At 42.1% G+C, this 19,060-nt stretch overlaps 1 protein-coding gene across 2 annotated transcripts in view; it reads left to right on the plus strand.

Moving 5' to 3' along the window:
• The first annotated feature begins 1,100 nt into the window (after positions 1-1,100).
• Positions 1,101-19,060, plus strand: part of LOC143974694 (beta-1,4-galactosyltransferase 1-like) — a 336,266-nt gene continuing 318,306 nt past the window's right edge. The window contains exon 1 of one of the 2 annotated variants that reach the window (XM_077476323.1): positions 1,101-1,643. The gene's annotated coding sequence lies outside the window, so the exon portion shown is untranslated. The remainder of the gene's footprint in view (positions 1,644-19,060) is intronic. The other variant, XM_077476324.1, reaches the window with a different exon arrangement.

Consider the following 19,060-nt stretch of genomic DNA (forward strand, 5'->3'; position numbering starts at 1 on the left):
TAGAAAAAAAAAACATAAGCAGACACTAGCTGAAGAAACCCTTACAGATCTAATACAAACCAGGGAAGATCTTCTGGAAGAACAGGGGGGAAAAACTAAAATTAAAATATATGTTATCCCAACGCCTATTCTATGAACACGGAAATAAATCCGGCAATTTCTTGGTCAAAGCCCTGCAAATCAAAAAGGCAAGCACCTCTATGCATTCCATAAAAGACCCAGAGGGAAACACGCTAGCAACACTGGATGATATAGCAAGACAATTTGTTTATTTCTCCAAATTGTACAACCTCAATACTCCCAAGACAAAGGATACCAACACAAACAGGACGAGAATGACAAACAGCCATGATAGACCACCTAATTGCTAAGGAAAAGGTCATTACAAACCTAAAGAGGGAGTCCACCTAAAACAAAATTATTGAAAGCCAGCAGCTACAAATAATGCAGCTGCTGACTTTTAATAAATGCACACTTACCTTTCCTAGAGTCCAGCGATGTCGGCAGCGGAAGCTGAGCAATTGCTCGGCTCTCGGCTGTTGCCGGAACCATTCTCCCTGAGGGAATCAGGAAGTGAAGCATTGCAGCCCATTACAGCCCACATGGACAAACTTTCAGTTGGCCTGTTCCAAATATAACATTGCATCACTACCTAGACCCTTAACTCCGGTTAATCAAAACCCTGATTTCCCTCTGGGTCTCTCATGCACTCACCCAAACTCCGAGAGACAAAGCCCCAAGTGGAACATCTCTTTCAAGACAAACAGTTTAACCTATGACTCCCTTTTGTTCCGCTTCATGGAACATAAACTACCTTTCTTTAACTACCTACAGATTCATACAAGCCCTTCAACCTCAATCCCAACTCACAAGAAACCGCACACCGTTTGAAACTCTGTGTATAGCCAAGGAACCCCAAAAACATCTGATATCACTCACGTACTCCCTGCTTTTCGCCAACTGTAGTCCCAAACTTAATGCTTTCAGTCAGGTATGGAAATCAGAACTCTCGCTAGACCTAACAGATGCCAACTGGGAAAGGATCCTTAAACATATCCATAAAGGTGGACAGCAGCGGCCCTTCCGGGGGAGGAGTCTGTAATGGTGCGTGTCTGCACCTAGCGTCCTGGTGTGCTCCATGGCCCCTGCCGTGCAGACAATGCCGCTGATTGCGGTTTCCTTCTGATCTCCCCCCTCCGACCCGTCCCCCGGGCTGTCCCCATCCGTTGGGAGCTTCTCCCCTACCTTCCCCCTTCGTCTCTCCCCCCCGGACCGGGACGCGTTGCATGATGCTGAGCGGGACTTCTGGTGGTGACTTGGACCCCCTGTGAATCTTTTGAGAGCCCAGCGTTGGAGCGGACGTACGCCGGCGTGGCCGGTCTATAGGAATCGCGGGCAGTGCATGACTGTGCTCGGTAAACTTCGTTAAGCCTTGGAAGGCCTGCTTAGAGCTCCGGACGCCATCTACTGGATAAAGTAAGATACTGCTCTTTGAGGACATAGGAATGTATTGTGCTTAGAAAAAGAAAAAAAAAAATCCCAGGAAGGTCAGTAAAAAAAAAAAAACTTGAACTTGATTGAGAAGGCTGAATGTCGGATAGAATAAAAATATGAAGATAAACCATACTCCAAGTAATCACGGGGTAAGTGGACATATAAATATAAAGTATTAAAAATACTCCGCACCATATTTTCTGTTAAAGATTGGGAAGGCTTGGAAATTCTGCTTGATAAATGTTAATATATAACCAGGAATATACATATTTTGTGGCGTAACTGTATCGGCAAGCAAACAAGAGGTAAAATATAATTAAGTGATCTACCTTAATAAAAGGGAACAGATTTTTGATACCATGCGATTTCGCTAGATTATCAGTAAAAAAACTGTCTGGAAAAAATGAGTATGTTGAGGTTGAAATAAGGGTTTACTTGGGCCATACTGAAGGTAATACAAAAACATTGTGACAACAAGAAACCTTAAAATCATATCTCAGCGGTCAAGGAAGGTTGCTGATATCCTTGGATAATAAATAAAATATAAAAAAGGAGAAAGAAGGGGGAAGAGGCACATATAACAATAGTAATAAAGGCGTTCAACTATTGCTGTGCTAGATGAAGGGAAAAACAGCAAAAGCAGGGGCCACCCCGAAATCCCCACGCCGGAGCTTAGTTGCCAGCCCAGGTGCTATGAATAAATATGTTACACAGACGGTAGCCACAGAGAAGCAGCATGCAGAAAAACCTCAATCCCAATACAGAAAAACCCAACAGACAGAAAGCAGCGAAAAAAGGGAAAGAGAAAAGAGCAAAAAAGAGAAAAGAAAACTTCAAACGCAAAATATCTCCGTACAAGATATAGAAGTATTACTTGATGCACCATTAGAAGAAGGAACAGGCCTAACAACTGAACTTGATTGCAGTGTTGAATCTTTAACAATCCAACAGACACAACAAGACAACCTTCAAGTATTGCCCACTAAAAATTAGATAATCTCTATGTTTGCAGCTCTGGAAAATACCATGAAAGCCGAAATGGAAAGACTACATAAGAACCTCGGACATATACTTGAAAGGGTAGTAGAGGTGGAAAAAAAAGTGGAAAAAGATACGAATACAATAAAGAACTTGGAAGCAGAAATACAAAGCTTAAAAGCAACACAACAAGATCAAGCATATAAGATCGAAAACCAAGAAAACAGACACAGAAGAAAAAATCTAAGAATACGTGGTGTTCCAGACGCACAACAACGAGAGGATCTGATGGATATAATTATGAAGATTTGCAATCCCTTAATGAACAAAGAAATAACTAATGTAATAAAAATAGAAAGGGCGCATAGAGTAAGGAAGCCTAAGGGTCTCCCACAAGAAACGCCACGGGACATCATAGTGCGATTCCAAAAGGAAGAAGAAAAATATCAAATATGGAAGAACATAAGATCAAAAGCACCACTGAGATATGAAGGAAACGACATTCAGATATTTCAAGATCTCTCACAGGAAACTTTGAAGAGGAGATGAGCCCTAAAACCGTTATTGACAGTATTGGTTGAGAATGAAGTGCAATATAATTGGGGCTTTCCTGCAAGCCTAATAGGGAGAAAAGATGGCCGGACAGCAAGACTAAGATTTATAGAAGAAACCGCAGAATTTTGTGGAAAATTGGGGATTCCGGTTCCGGGGAGAGGGGTTGAGGGGGGGGGAATGGGGTGGAGACGAAAATTAGTCCCACCCCTCGTTGTTTGGAGATGGGGGGGGGAGTGAGATAGATAGAGATGTAAATTAGTGAGAGGGGGGAGTTCCAGTTCCAGCTTGGTGGGACGTTTTCTCTCTCTGACTCCGCCGTGTCCCCTCCCCTCCCCCCTTGGCTTTGCTGGGGGGAGGGGACGGAATGGGTTGGGTTGGGGGGGGGGGTCGGGGGGGTGGAGGGGGAGAGGGTGCGGTGGGGCTTGGGGAGCCCCTAGTATGCGGGATAACCACCTCGCCAACGAAAGACGAGATGGGCGATAGCACCATTGAGCAGAATTCCACCCCAGGGCCAAGGGATAATTGGAACGAGGGTGTTCCAGATAAAAGGTCCCGGACCAGTTGGTCAAATATACATCTAATGGGGGGAAAGGGAGGGGGGCAGGACGGGAGGGCAATGAGGAGGAGGGTGGTGGGTAGAGGGAGGGGTGGGAGGGTTAAATCTGTTGACACGAAACCACTACTTCCTAGTAAAAAATGTTAGAAAAAATGTTAAATATGTATAATGTCAGAAATCAAAATAGCAACATATAATGTTAGAGGAATGAATTCTCCAAAAAAAAGGCATAAGATACTAAGGGAGATGGAGGGATATTCAGTAGACATCGTGTTTTTACAAGAAACGCATTTGGCTCTAGACTTAAGCATTAGATTAAATACACAGAAGTTTCCAACGTGGTATTATGCAGACACCCCAACCAGGGGCTCTAGGGGAGTGGCAATTGGGATCTCTAAAAAAGTCAATTGGAAAGTGGAAGAAATAAAAATGGATCCACAGGGGAGGTTTCTATTTGTAAAAGGACTTATAGAAAGAAACAGATATACATTGGTAAATATATATTGTCCCAATAAAGGCCCAAAGAAATATCTAAACAAAATCTTGAATAAACTAGAAACATACAAACAGGGACATATAATCTTGGGTGGTGATCTAAATTTTGCCATTGACCCGTATCAGTGGCGGAACTACCGCCATAGCGACCCACGCGGTCGCTATGGGGCCCGCCGTCGCTATGGGGCCCGCAGTCGCTATGGTGCCCGAAGCCTAGGCAAACCGCTGCCGAATGGGGTCCGCTGCCGAGCAGTGCGGGGCTCGGCAATGCATTCCGCCCAGAACACAGGCGTCAGCCCCCTCCCAGCGTCGTGACGTCACTCAGCCGGAGGCTCGATGGGCGGAGCGTCAGTGCTGAGCTACTGCAGCCTGCATACACGAGGAAGCAGGCAGCACCGCACCGCCGAGGAGGAACCAGACTGACTCACCCTTTGCATTGCAGACCATTGCAATCACAGAGCCTGAGGTACTGACTGTATAAGCTAAATGTACAAGCTAAGCTGATGCAATGATGAGGCCAGACTGCAGTCTAAACGTTTTGAACTGTCTGTGACTTTGACTGATTTTTTTAATATGCAGCATGGGGGGGGGGGAGGGGGAGGGGGGTAAATGTCCTGCACTGGTCACTGTAATTGTATTCATGTCCTGCACTGGTCACTGTAATTGTATTCATGTCCTGCACTGGTTACTGGTCACTTTTGAATGATTTTACTGGTCACGGTCACTGATGAATGATTTTACTGGTCACGGTCACTGATGAATGAATTTACTGGTCATGGTCGAATGAATTTACTGGTCACGGTCACTGATGAATGATTTTACTGGTCACGGTCACTGATGAATGAATTTACTGGTCACGGTCACTGATGAATGATTTTACTGGTCACGGTCACTGATGAATGAATTTACTGGTCATGGTCGAATGATTTTACTGGTCACGGTCACTGATGAATGATTTTACTGGTCACGGTCACTGATGAATGATTTTACTGGTCACAGTCACTGATGAATGATTTTACTGGTCACAGTCACTGATGAATGATTTTACTGGTCACGGTCACTGATGAATGATTTTACTGGTCACGGTCACTGATGAATGATTTTACTGGTCACAGTCACTGATGAATGAATTTACTGGTCACGGTCACTGATGAATGATTTTACTGGTCACGGTCACTGATGAATGAATTTACTGGTCACGGTCACTGATGAATGATTTTACTGGTCACGGTCACTGATGAATGAATTTACTGGTCATGGTCGAATGATTTTACTGGTCACGGTCACTGATGAATGATTTTACTGGTCACGGTCACTGATGAATGAATTTACTGGTCACGGTCACTGATGAATGATTTTACTGGTCACGGTCACTGATGAATGAATTTACTGGTCATGGTCACTGATGAATGATTTTACTGGTCACGGTCACTGATGAATGAATTTACTGGTCATGGTCAAATGATTTTACTAGTCACGGTCGAATGATTTTACTGGTCACGGTCACTGATGAATGAATTCACTGGTCACGGTCGAATGATTTTACTGGTCACGGTCACTAATAAATGAATTTACTGGTCACGGTCACTGATGAATGAATTTACTGGTCACGGTCGAATGATTTTACTGGTCACGGTCACTAATAAATGAATTTACTGGTCACGGTCACTGATGAATGAATTTACTGGTCACGGTCGAATGATTTTACTGGTCACGGTCACTAATAAATGAATTTACTGGTCACGGTCACTGATGAATGAATTTACTGGTCATGGTCACTGATGAGTGATTTCACTGGTCGCGGTCACTGATTAATGATTTCACTGGTCGCGGTCACTGATTAATGATTTCACTGGTCGCGGTCACTGATGAATGATTTTACTGGTCACGGTCACTGATGAATGAATTTACTGGTCATGGTCAAATGATTTTACTAGTCACGGTCGAATGATTTTACTGGTCACGGTCACTGATGAATGAATTCACTGGTCACGGTCGAATGATTTTACTGGTCACGGTCACTAATAAATGAATTTACTGGTCACGGTCACTGATGAATGAATTTACTGGTCACGGTCGAATGATTTTACTGGTCACGGTCACTGATTAATGATTTTACTGGTCACGGTCACTGATGAATAATTTTACTGGTCACGGTCACTGATGAATGAATTTACTGGTCATGGTCAAATGATTTTACTAGTCACAGTCGAATGATTTTACTGGTCACGATCACTGATGAATGATTTTACTGGTCACGGTCGAATGATTTTGAACTGTCTGTGAGTTTGACTGATTTTTATAATATGCAGCATGTCGGGGGGGAGGGGGAGGGGGAGGGGGGTAAATGTCCTGCACTGGTCACTGTAATTGTATTCATGTCCTGCACTGGTCACTGTAATTGTATTCATGTCCTGCACTGGTCACTGTAATTGTATTTATGTCCTGCACTGGTCACTGTCACTGATGAATGATTTTACTGGTCACGGTCACTGATGAATGATTTTACTGGTCACGGTCACTGATGAATGATTTTACTGGTCACGGTCACTGATGAATGATTTTACTGGTCACGGTTGAATGATTTTACTGGTCACGGTCACTGATGAATGATTTTACTGGTCACGGTTGAATGATTTTACTGGTCACGGTCACTGATGAATGATTTTACTGGTCACGGTCACTGATGAATGAATTTACTGGTCATGGTCAAATGATTTTACTGGTCACGGTCACTGATGAATGAATTTACTGGTCACGATCACTGATGAATGATTTTACTGGTCACGGTCGAATGATTTTGAACTGTCTGTGAGTTTGACTGATTTTTATAATATGCAGCATGGCGGGGGGAGGAGGGTAAATGTCCTGCACTGGTCACTGTAATTGTATTCATGTCCTGCACTGGTCACTGTAATTGCATTCATGTCCTGCACTGGTCACGGTCACTGATGAATGATTTTACTGGTCACTTTTGAATGATTTTACTGGTCACTTTTGAATGATTTTACTGGTCACGGTCACTGATGAATGATTTTACTGGTCACGGTCACTGATGAATGATTTTACTGGTCACGGTCACTGATGAATAAATTTACTGGTCACGGGCACTGATGAATAAATTTACTGGTCACGGGCACTGATGAATAAATTTACTGGTCACGGGCACTGATGAATGAATTTACTGGTCACGGGCACTGATGAATTAATGTACTGCCACTACTGATCATGGTCACTGATGGTGATGATTGTGAACTGTGACTGTGAGTTTTATAATATGCAGCATGGCGGGGGGTAATGTCCTGCACTGATCACAGTAACTGCTGTATTAATGGACTGCCACTGGTCACGGTCACTGATGAATGATTTTACTGGTCACGGTCACTGATGAATGAATTTTATTAGCAGTGGTTTTGTTTTGTTGTTAAAGCGTTGTTCCAGCCGTAAAAAACGTTTTTTTTTAAAAGTCAGCAGCTACAAACACTGTAGCTGCTGACTTATAATATGTAGGCTGATCCTTCCCTCCTATTGCGTGCTGGCGCTGCCATCCTCACTAAGGGAATTAGGCAGTGGAGCCTTGTGGCTTCACTGCCTGTTTCCTACTGTTCATGTATGACTCCCCTGGCGATTTCTGAATGGGCAGCTGTCTTTTGTGACGCACACGGGTCCCAGAAGACACTGTGTCCAAATTTCCCAGAAATAAATGTGAGGAGGAGAAGACCGAAGATCACCTTGGAATAAGAAGTGGCAGATTAGGAAAATCTGCCTAGCAACAGGCATTTCTGGTGAGTAAAACATGTATTTATTTATTTTTTTCATTTATTTTTGTTGCATTTGTATGTATTTTTTCAGGGTGGACCTCCACTTTAACTATATAATTGAGGAGTAAGGGTCTTTCCTTGTACTGTATTTTTCAGTTTCAACCATAATGTCCAGTTACCATCATCAAAGTGGCGCTCACAAGCGTAAAAAGAAAAGGGAAGACACCTACAAAACCGGGAAACTTCCAAAAATCACACATTTTTTTAATGTGCCCAATGTTGGTCAGAGCTCTGCAGCAGACCATGATGCGGAAAAAGTTGCTGAGGCAAGCCCAGAAAGCCTTGACCCCACAATTACTGACATGCCAGTACAGGAGCAATTTCTACCTGGCCAGTTTCCCCTAAATGAACCGAGTACAAGCCAAGAGTTAGGTGGTGTTGTTCAGGAAAATATTGAAAAAGATTATCCTGAAACTGAGCCATTTGCAGCAGCCGATGTTCACTTGACTGGTAGTGACATAGCTGTGCTAACCGACATTGCATCTACAAAATATATCACAGACAGGGCAAACTTTCCAATTACAATTACAGATGCACATGTGAAGAGATTTATAATTACTAATGGTCCTTGCAGACCTACAGGGCCCTTTAAGAGAGACAATGATGAGGAACAGAGGTGTTTTTCAGTAAAATATTATGAAAAAACAACAAAAACAGGACTTAAACTACCCATTACCTGGCTCTGTTATTCTCCTAAATTGAATGTTGCATACTGTGAACCATGCTGGTTGTTTGGTGACCGTAGAAAGCTAGGCTCTGAACCAGCATGGGCAAAGGGGATACAAAAATGGAAAGGCTTGTCAACAAAAATACAGGTTCATGAAACATCTCAAACTCATATAGATTCTTGCATAATATATGATCAGTGGCGTAAAAAGGGAACAATTGATGAGGAAAATGAACAACAATTAAGAAAAGAAAAAAACTTTTGGAGAGATGTTTTAAATAGAATTGTGAATGTCACCTTGACTATGGCTATGAATAACATGGCCTTCCGTGGCCACAGAGAAAAAATAGGAGAAGTCAACAGTGGAAACTTCCTGGCAATAATTGAGCTTCTAGCTGAGTATGATCCCATATTAAAGCAATTGCTACAGTTACCACAGGGAAAAGTCAAATACCTTAGTCCAAAAATTCAAAATGAAGTCATAGATATTTTGTCAAAGCAAGTTCTGAATGACATTTTGTCTGAAGTGCAAAATGCACAGTTTTACTCATTGATTATAGATACTACTCAAGATATCTCTAAATGTGATCAAATGAGCCAGGTTCTCCGATATGTTTCTATTGAAAGAGATCCAAATACGAGAGCAAAACAAATTAACATACATGAGGCATTTCTTGGATTTAATGCTATTCATGACCAAAGTGCTGCAGGTATAGAAAAAGAAATACTTGCATTTATTGATGATAAAGGAATTTCTTTGGATAAGTGCCGTGGTCAGGGCTATGATGGTGCTGCCACAATGAGTGGAATCTATTCTGGTGTGCAGACTAGAATTTTGCAGAGAGAGGAAAATGCACTTTATGTTCATTGTGCAGCACACAATCTTAATTTGGTCCTCCAAGATGCTGTGGCAGAGATTACAGAGGTCTCAAACTTCATGGGTGTGGTTCAACATTTACACAATTTTTTTGGGGACAGTGGAAAGCGGTGGGAGATCCTGTCTTCATTTACCAGTGAATCCTCTGTTACACTGAAGAAATTGTGTCCCACACGCTGGTCATCTCGCTATGAGTCGCTGCTTGCCTTGCGTTTTCGTTTTGTAGATGTGCTTAAAGCGCTATCAAAAATAAGTCTTGTAGCTACCAAAAAAAGTGAAAGAGAAGAGGCAATGGGGCTGAAAAAAAAATTGGAGTCCTTCCAATCTATATTTCTAATTGTTCTACAAACCAAAATATTCTCAAGCATAAATTCTCTATCTAAACTCCTCCAGTCAGAGAGCATGGACTTGTCCAAAGCTTCTCATTTAATTAAGACAGCCTTGGATGAGCTATCCAATTTCAGAAACAGTTTTGGGGAAGCCAGAAATAATGCTGTATTGCTTGCACAAAAATGGAATATTACCCCCAGATTTGAAGCAAAACGAATTCGCACTGTCAGAAAGCATTTTGATGAATTGTGTGTTGATGAGAGGTTAGAGGACCTTGAAGAACGTTTCAAAATCAACGTTTTCTATAGGTGCTTAGACATAATAGTAAACCAGTTGTCAAACAGGTTCCAGGGACTTAATCGGGTTGTTCAGCGCTTTGAAATTATTCAACCTGCAGTTCTAGCATCAGCATCGGATGATGATTTGTTTAAAGCTGCCTCAAACCTGCAACAAAAGTATGAAAAAGATCTCTCATCAACTTTTGCTGGTCAGCTTCTAAGTTTTAGATCAGCACTTAAAGAGGACATTCAGAAATTGTCCTCTGTGAAGGATCTTGCGCGTTTGCTCATAGTTGAGAATAGCGCTCTTTCATCAAATCTGCCTGATGTGTGCATAGCGCTGCTTTTATTCCTAACACTACCTGTGACAGTGGCCTCAGCAGAAAGATCCTTCTCAAAACTAAAACTTATAAAGAATTATCTCAGAAGCACTATGTCTGAGCAAAGACTATCTGGGCTTGCTATTCTAAGCATTGAAAATTCTAGAGCAAAACGGCTGGACCTAAACCACATTGTGGACACTTTTGCAGAATTGAAGGCACGCAGACGTGTTTTCTAAGTTGTGGTGTTTTGTGAGTATACAAGTTGGAAGAGTTTTCAAAGTTCATGTTTGGTTCTGTTGCCAGCTATAGCCTTCCTTATTTGGGTTAAACCATGGGGTCTATTTATAACCTATTCGCAGAACCATTCACCCTCTAAAAATGTCAAAACATTTATTTTTGCCACTTGGCACAAAAAGATATGTTCTTTGTTTTTTGGTATTTCAGGTCAAACTTATGGAATGTAATATTGTATTTTGACTATTAGATGAAGCTGAGGAGCATGGGAAATATGTTATAAATAGAACCCTTTGGTTCCAGTTTGGCAAATATTAAAGTGGAACTTTAGGCAAATATTTGAATAACTGCATGGTAGAATTGGCAGCTTATGTTTGAGTAAGCAGACCTAGAAGGGGGCAAAGGTAAAATGGTGCACACCTGACTGGCTTTCTAAGATCGCTTTGATGTGTAAAACAGAAAACTGGCTGAACTGAATTATAAGTATTTGGTAAATATTTTGTCTGAATTCTTATATGTATGTCAGCTTTGTACTTTGTTGTGTTGGCTAGAGTTCCACTTTACTTGTTTAACTAGCCTCAGTTGTTGAATTGGCTGGTTAACCAATACATTTCTTTTTACATAGCTGTCCACAGCTGCCCCACGTGCCCTCTTTGAGCATTGTAAATCAGGCAAAATTTCATCCTATGTGAATCAAATTTTTTTTTTAATCCAGCGAAAATTAGTTTTCTGCATACACTCTTTTGTAAAGTATGTGTAGACCTTGCCCATTTACCCAACAAAATCTTCCTGTTTGATGACAAATTACACCTTTCTAGTCAATTAAATCAAAGGATGCTTCCGCACTGCCTGTTTGGTTGGAAAACAGCTTTGGAGAGAAATGGATAAAATCAAATAAAAGAAAAATAGTAAGATATTGTTCATTTATCATCATCGTATCTTCATATTTTAGATCAAGATTCACTCTTTTTCAGGTTGACTGACTGTTTATAATGTTCTGTTGCCTTACATTTGGCTTATTTTTGGCTGTTGGCTGTTGAAACCATGGCTTCTTTTCCTTTGGTTATTTTTAAAGACATGTTGAAAATATGCACGTTAAGCATCAAGATCTAAATCAAGTAGGTGTAAACTCAAAAATTAAGAATTTTATGGCAAGTTAAAGTGCATAGAATGGAAGACCTAATTTCTTCCTTCCCTTACAAGGTTGTCATCCTGTTAATTTTCCTCGTAAACCGGTGCAGTTTGCGTTGTTTTCCCTTTAAACGTAAGTATAAGAGAGTAATAGTAGTACACACAATGCTTTGAATTCTGCATTTTATTTACTATATGGTTATTTAAATTTTTGTTGTTGTTCAAAATTAAAATAAGCTGTTGCCTGGGTACTGTGCCACATGAGTGTGGTAATCTGTTGTTCAATGGAATTAGTTGATTTTTTTTGTGGAGGGGGCTGTTTGCAGGGGGGCCCCATACAACATTTTGCTATGGGGCCCTGTGATTTCTAGTTACGCCCCTGGTGACCAGTAAAATCATTCATCAGTGACCGTGACCAGTAAAATCATTCAAAAGTGACCAGTAACCAGTGCAGGACATGAATACAATTACAGTGACCAGTGCAGGACATGAATACAATTACAGTGACCAGTGCAGGACATTTACCCCCCTCCCCCTCCCCCCCCCCCCCCCCATGCTGCATATTAAAAAAATCAGTCAAAGTCACAGACAGTTCAAAACGTTTAGACTGCAGTCTGGCCTCATCATTGCATCAGCTTAGCTTGTACATTTAGCTTATACAGTCAGTACCTCAGGCTCTGTGATTGCAATGGTCTGCAATGCAAAGGGTGAGTCAGTCTGGTTCCTCCTCGGCGGTGCGGTGCTGCCTGCTTCCTCGTGTATGCAGGCTGCAGTAGCTCAGCACTGACGCTCCGCCCATCGAGCCTCCGGCTGAGTGACGTCACGACGCTGGGAGGGGGCTGACGCCTGTGTTCTGGGCGGAATGCATTGCCGAGCCCCGCACTGCTCGGCAGCGGACCCCATTCGGCAGCGGTTTGCCTAGGCTTCGGGCACCATAGCGACTGCGGGCCCCATAGCGACGGCGGGCCCCATAGCGACCGCGTGGGTCGCTATGGCGGTAGTTCCGCCACTGCTGGTCACGGTCACTGATGAATGAATTTACTGGTCATGGTCGAATGAATTTACTGGTCACGGTCACTGATGAATGATTTTACTGGTCACGGTCACTGATGAATGAATTTACTGGTCACGGTCACTGATGAATGATTTTACTGGTCACGGTCACTGATGAATGAATTTACTGGTCATGGTCGAATGATTTTACTGGTCACGGTCACTGATGAATGATTTTACTGGTCACGGTCACTGATGAATGATTTTACTGGTCACAGTCACTGATGCAGTGGCGGAACTACCGCCATAGCGACCCACGCGGTCGCTATGGGGCCCGCCGTCGCTATGGGGCCCGCAGTCGCTATGGTGCCCGAAGCCTAGGCAAACCGCTGCCGAATGGGGTCCGCTGCCGAGCAGTGCGGGGCTCGGCAATGCATTCCGCCCAGAACACAGGCGTCAGCCCCCTCCCAGCGTCGTGACGTCACTCAGCCGGAGGCTCGATGGGCGGAGCGTCAGTGCTGAGCTACTGCAGCCTGCATACACGAGGAAGCAGGCAGCACCGCACCGCCGAGGAGGAACCAGACTGACTCACCCTTTGCATTGCAGACCATTGCAATCACAGAGCCTGAGGTACTGACTGTATAAGCTAAATGTACAAGCTAAGCTGATGCAATGATGAGGCCAGACTGCAGTCTAAACGTTTTGAACTGTCTGTGACTTTGACTGATTTTTTTAATATGCAGCATGGGGGGGGGGGGGAGGGGGAGGGGGGTAAATGTCCTGCACTGGTCACTGTAATTGTATTCATGTCCTGCACTGGTCACTGTAATTGTATTCATGTCCTGCACTGGTTACTGGTCACTTTTGAATGATTTTACTGGTCACGGTCACTGATGAATGATTTTACTGGTCACGGTCACTGATGAATGAATTTACTGGTCATGGTCGAATGAATTTACTGGTCACGGTCACTGATGAATGATTTTACTGGTCACGGTCACTGATGAATGAATTTACTGGTCACGGTCACTGATGAATGATTTTACTGGTCACGGTCACTGATGAATGAATTTACTGGTCATGGTCGAATGATTTTACTGGTCACGGTCACTGATGAATGATTTTACTGGTCACGGTCACTGATGAATGATTTTACTGGTCACAGTCACTGATGAATGATTTTACTGGTCAAAGTCACTGATGAATGATTTTACTGGTCACGGTCACTGATGAATGATTTTACTGGTCACGGTCACTGATGAATGATTTTACTGGTCACGGTCACTGATGAATGAATTTACTGGTCACGGTCACTGATGAATGATTTTACTGGTCACGGTCACTGATGAATGAATTTACTGGTCACGGTCACTGATGAATGATTTTACTGGTCACGGTCACTGATGAATGAATTTACTGGTCATGGTCGAATGATTTTACTGGTCATGGTCACTGATGAATGATTTTACTGGTCACGGTCACTGATGAATGAATTTACTGGTCACGGTCACTGATGAATGATTTTACTGGTCACGGTCACTGATGAATGAATTTACTGGTCATGGTCACTGATGAATGATTTTACTGGTCACGGTCACTGATGAATGAATTTACTGGTCATGGTCAAATGATTTTACTAGTCACGGTCGAATGATTTTACTGGTCACGGTCACTGATGAATGAATTCACTGGTCACGGTCGAATGATTTTACTGGTCACGGTCACTAATAAATGAATTTACTGGTCACGGTCACTGATGAATGAATTTACTGGTCACGGTCGAATGATTTTACTGGTCACGGTCACTAATAAATGAATTTACTGGTCACGGTCACTGATGAATGAATTTACTGGTCACGGTCGAATGATTTTACTGGTCACGGTCACTAATAAATGAATTTACTGGTCACGGTCACTGATGAATGAATTTACTGGTCATGGTCACTGATGAGTGATTTCACTGGTCGCGGTCACTGATTAATGATTTCACTGGTCGCGGTCACTGATTAATGATTTCACTGGTCGCGGTCACTGATGAATGATTTTACTGGTCACGGTCACTGATGAATGAATTTACTGGTCATGGTCAAATGATTTTACTAGTCACGGTCGAATGATTTTACTGGTCACGGTCACTGATGAATGAATTCACTGGTCACGGTCGAATGATTTTACTGGTCACGGTCACTAATAAATGAATTTACTGGTCACGGTCACTGATGAATGAATTTACTGGTCACGGTCGAATGATTTTACTGGTCACGGTCACTGATTAATGATTTTACTGGTCACGGTCACTGATGAATAATTTTACTGGTCACGGTCACTGATGAATGAATTTACTGGTCATGGTCAAATGATTTTACTAGTCACAGTCGAATGATTTTACTGGTCACGATCACTGATGAATGATTTTACTGGTCACGGTCGAATGATTTTGAACTGTCTGTGAGTTTGACTGATTTTTATAATATGCAGCATGTCGGGGGGGAGGGGGAGGGGGAGGGGGGTAAATGTCCTGCACTGGTCACTGTAATTGTATTCATGTCCTGCACTGGTCACTGTAATTGTATTCATGTCCTGCACTGGTCACTGTAATTGTATTCATGTCCTGCACTGGTCACTGTCACTGATGAATGATTTTACTGGTCACGGTCACTGATGAATGATTTTACTGGTCACGGTCACTGATGAATGATTTTACTGGTCACGGTCACTGATGAATGATTTTACTGGTCACGGTTGAATGATTTTACTGGTCACGGTCACTGATGAATGATTTTACTGGTCACGGTTGAATGATTTTACTGGTCACGGTCACTGATGAATGATTTTACTGGTCACGGTCACTGATGAATGAATTTACTGGTCATGGTCAAATGATTTTACTGGTCACGGTCACTGATGAATGAATTTACTGGTCACGATCACTGATGAATGATTTTACTGGTCACGGTCGAATGATTTTGAACTGTCTGTGAGTTTGACTGATTTTTATAATATGCAGCATGGCGGGGGGAGGAGGGTAAATGTCCTGCACTGGTCACTGTAATTGTATTCATGTCCTGCACTGGTCACTGTAATTGCATTCATGTCCTGCACTGGTCACGGTCACTGATGAATGATTTTACTGGTCACTTTTGAATGATTTTACTGGTCACTTTTGAATGATTTTACTGGTCACGGTCACTGATGAATGATTTTACTGGTCACGGTCACTGATGAATGATTTTACTGGTCACGGTCACTGATGAATAAATTTACTGGTCACGGGCACTGATGAATAAATTTACTGGTCACGGGCACTGATGAATAAATTTACTGGTCACGGGCACTGATGAATAAATTTACTGGTCACGGGCACTGATGAATTAATGTACTGCCACTGCTGATCATGGTCACTGATGGTGATGATTGTGAACTGTGACTGTGAGTTTTATAATATGCAGCATGGCGGGGGGTAATGTCCTGCACTGATCACAGTAACTGCTGTATTAATGGACTGCCACTGGTCACGGTCACTGATGAATGATTTTACTGGTCACGGTCACTGATGAATGAATTTTATTAGCAGTGGTTTTGTTTTGTTGTTAAAGCGTTGTTCCAGCCGTAAAAACCGTTTTTTTTTAAAAGTCAGCAGCTACAAACACTGTAGCTGCTGACTTATAATATGTAGGCTGATCCTTCCCTCCTATTGCGTGCTGGCGCTGCCATCCTCACTAAGGGAATTAGGCAGTGGAGCCTTGTGGCTTCACTGCCTGTTTCCTACTGTTCATGTATGACTCCCCTGGCGATTTCTGAATGGGCAGCTGTCTTTTGTGACGCACACGGGTCCCAGAAGACACTGTGTCCAAATTTCCCAGAAATAAATGTGAGGAGGAGAAGACCGAAGATCACCTTGGAATAAGAAGTGGCAGATTAGGAAAATCTGCCTAGCAACAGGCATTTCTGGTGAGTAAAACATGTATTTATTTATTTTTTTCATTTATTTTTGTTGCATTTGTATGTATTTTTTCAGGGTGGACCTCCACTTTAACTATATAATTGAGGAGTAAGGGTCTTTCCTTGTACTGTATTTTTCAGTTTCAACCATAATGTCCAGTTACCATCATCAAAGTGGCGCTCACAAGCGTAAAAAGAAAAGGGAAGACACCTACAAAACCGGGAAACTTCCAAAAATCACACATTTTTTTAATGTGCCCAATGTTGGTCAGAGCTCTGCAGCAGACCATGATGCGGAAAAAGTTGCTGAGGCAAGCCCACAAAGCCTTGACCCCACAATTACTGACATGCCAGTACAGGAGCAATTTCTACCTGGCCAGTTTCCCCTAAATGAACCGAGTACAAGCCAAGAGTTAGGTGGTGTTGTTCAGGAAAATATTGAAAAAGATTATCCTGAAACTGAGCCATTTGCAGCAGCCGATGTTCACTTGACTGGTAGTGACATAGCTGTGCTAACCGACATTGCATCTACAAAATATATCACAGACAGGGCAAACTTTCCAATTACAATTACAGATGCACATGTGAAGAGATTTATAATTACTAATGGTCCTTGCAGACCTACAGGGCCCTTTAAGAGAGACAATGATGAGGAACAGAGGTGTTTTTCAGTAAAATATTATGAAAAAACAACAAAAACAGGACTTAAACTACCCATTACCTGGCTCTGTTATTCTCCTAAATTGAATGTTGCATACTGTGAACCATGCTGGTTGTTTGGTGACCGTAGAAAGCTAGGCTCTGAACCAGCATGGGCAAAGGGGATACAAAAATGGAAAGGCTTGTCAACAAAAATACAGGTTCATGAAACATCTCAAACTCATATAGATTCTTGCATAATATATGATCAGTGGCGTAAAAAGGGAACAATTGATGAGGAAAATGAACAACAATTAAGAAAAGAAAAAAACTTTTGGAGAGATGTTTTAAATAGAATTGTGAATGTCACCTTGACTATGGCTATGAATAACATGGCCTTCCGTGGCCACAGAGAAAAAATAGGAGAAGTCAACAGTGGAAACTTCCTGGCAATAATTGAGCTTCTAGCTGAGTATGATCCCATATTAAAGCAATTGCTACAGTTACCACAGGGAAAAGTCAAATACCTTAGTCCAAAAATTCAAAATGAAGTCATAGATATTTTGTCAAAGCAAGTTCTGAATGACATTTTGTCTGAAGTGCAAAATGCACAGTTTTACTCATTGATTATAGATACTACTCAAGATATCTCTAAATGTGATCAAATGAGCCAGGTTCTCCGATATGTTTCTATTGAAAGAGATCCAAATACGAGAGCAAAACAAATTAACATACATGAGGCATTTCTTGGATTTAATGCTATTCATGACCAAAGTGCTGCAGGTATAGAAAAAGAAATACTTGCATTTATTGATGATAAAGGAATTTCTTTGGATAAGTGCCGTGGTCAGGGCTATGATGGTGCTGCCACAATGAGTGGAATCTATTCTGGTGTGCAGACTAGAATTTTGCAGAGAGAGGAAAATGCACTTTATGTTCATTGTGCAGCACACAATCTTAATTTGGTCCTCCAAGATGCTGTGGCAGAGATTACAGAGGTCTCAAACTTCATGGGTGTGGTTCAACATTTACACAATTTTTTTGGGGACAGTGGAAAGCGGTGGGAGATCCTGTCTTCATTTACCAGTGAATCCTCTGTTACACTGAAGAAATTGTGTCCCACACGCTGGTCATCTCGCTATGAGTCGCTGCTTGCCTTGCGTTTTCGTTTTGTAGATGTGCTTAAAGCGCTATCAAAAATAAGTCTTGTAGCTACCAAAAAAAGTGAAAGAGAAGAGGCAATGGGGCTGAAAAAAAAATTGGAGTCCTTCCAATCTATATTTCTAATTGTTCTACAAACCAAAATATTCTCAAGCATAAATTCTCTATCTAAACTCCTCCAGTCAGAGAGCATGGACTTGTCCAAAGCTTCTCATTTAATTAAGACAGCCTTGGATGAGCTATCCAATTTCAGAAACAGTTTTGGGGAAGCCAGAAATAATGCTGTATTGCTTGCACAAAAATGGAATATTACCCCCAGATTTGAAGCAAAACGAATTCGCACTGTCAGAAAGCATTTTGATGAATTGTGTGTTGATGAGAGGTTAGAGGACCTTGAAGAACGTTTCAAAATCAACGTTTTCTATAGGTGCTTAGACATAATAGTAAACCAGTTGTCAAACAGGTTCCAGGGACTTAATCGGGTTGTTCAGCGCTTTGAAATTATTCAACCTGCAGTTCTAGCATCAGCATCGGATGATGATTTGTTTAAAGCTGCCTCAAACCTGCAACAAAAGTATGAAAAAGA

The sequence above is a fragment of the Lithobates pipiens genome, unplaced genomic scaffold (genome assembly GCF_037356315.1).
Source record: "Lithobates pipiens isolate NorthernLeopardFrog02 unplaced genomic scaffold, aLitPip1_a1.2 Scaffold_13, whole genome shotgun sequence".
Lineage (NCBI taxonomy): Eukaryota > Metazoa > Chordata > Amphibia > Anura > Ranidae > Lithobates > Lithobates pipiens.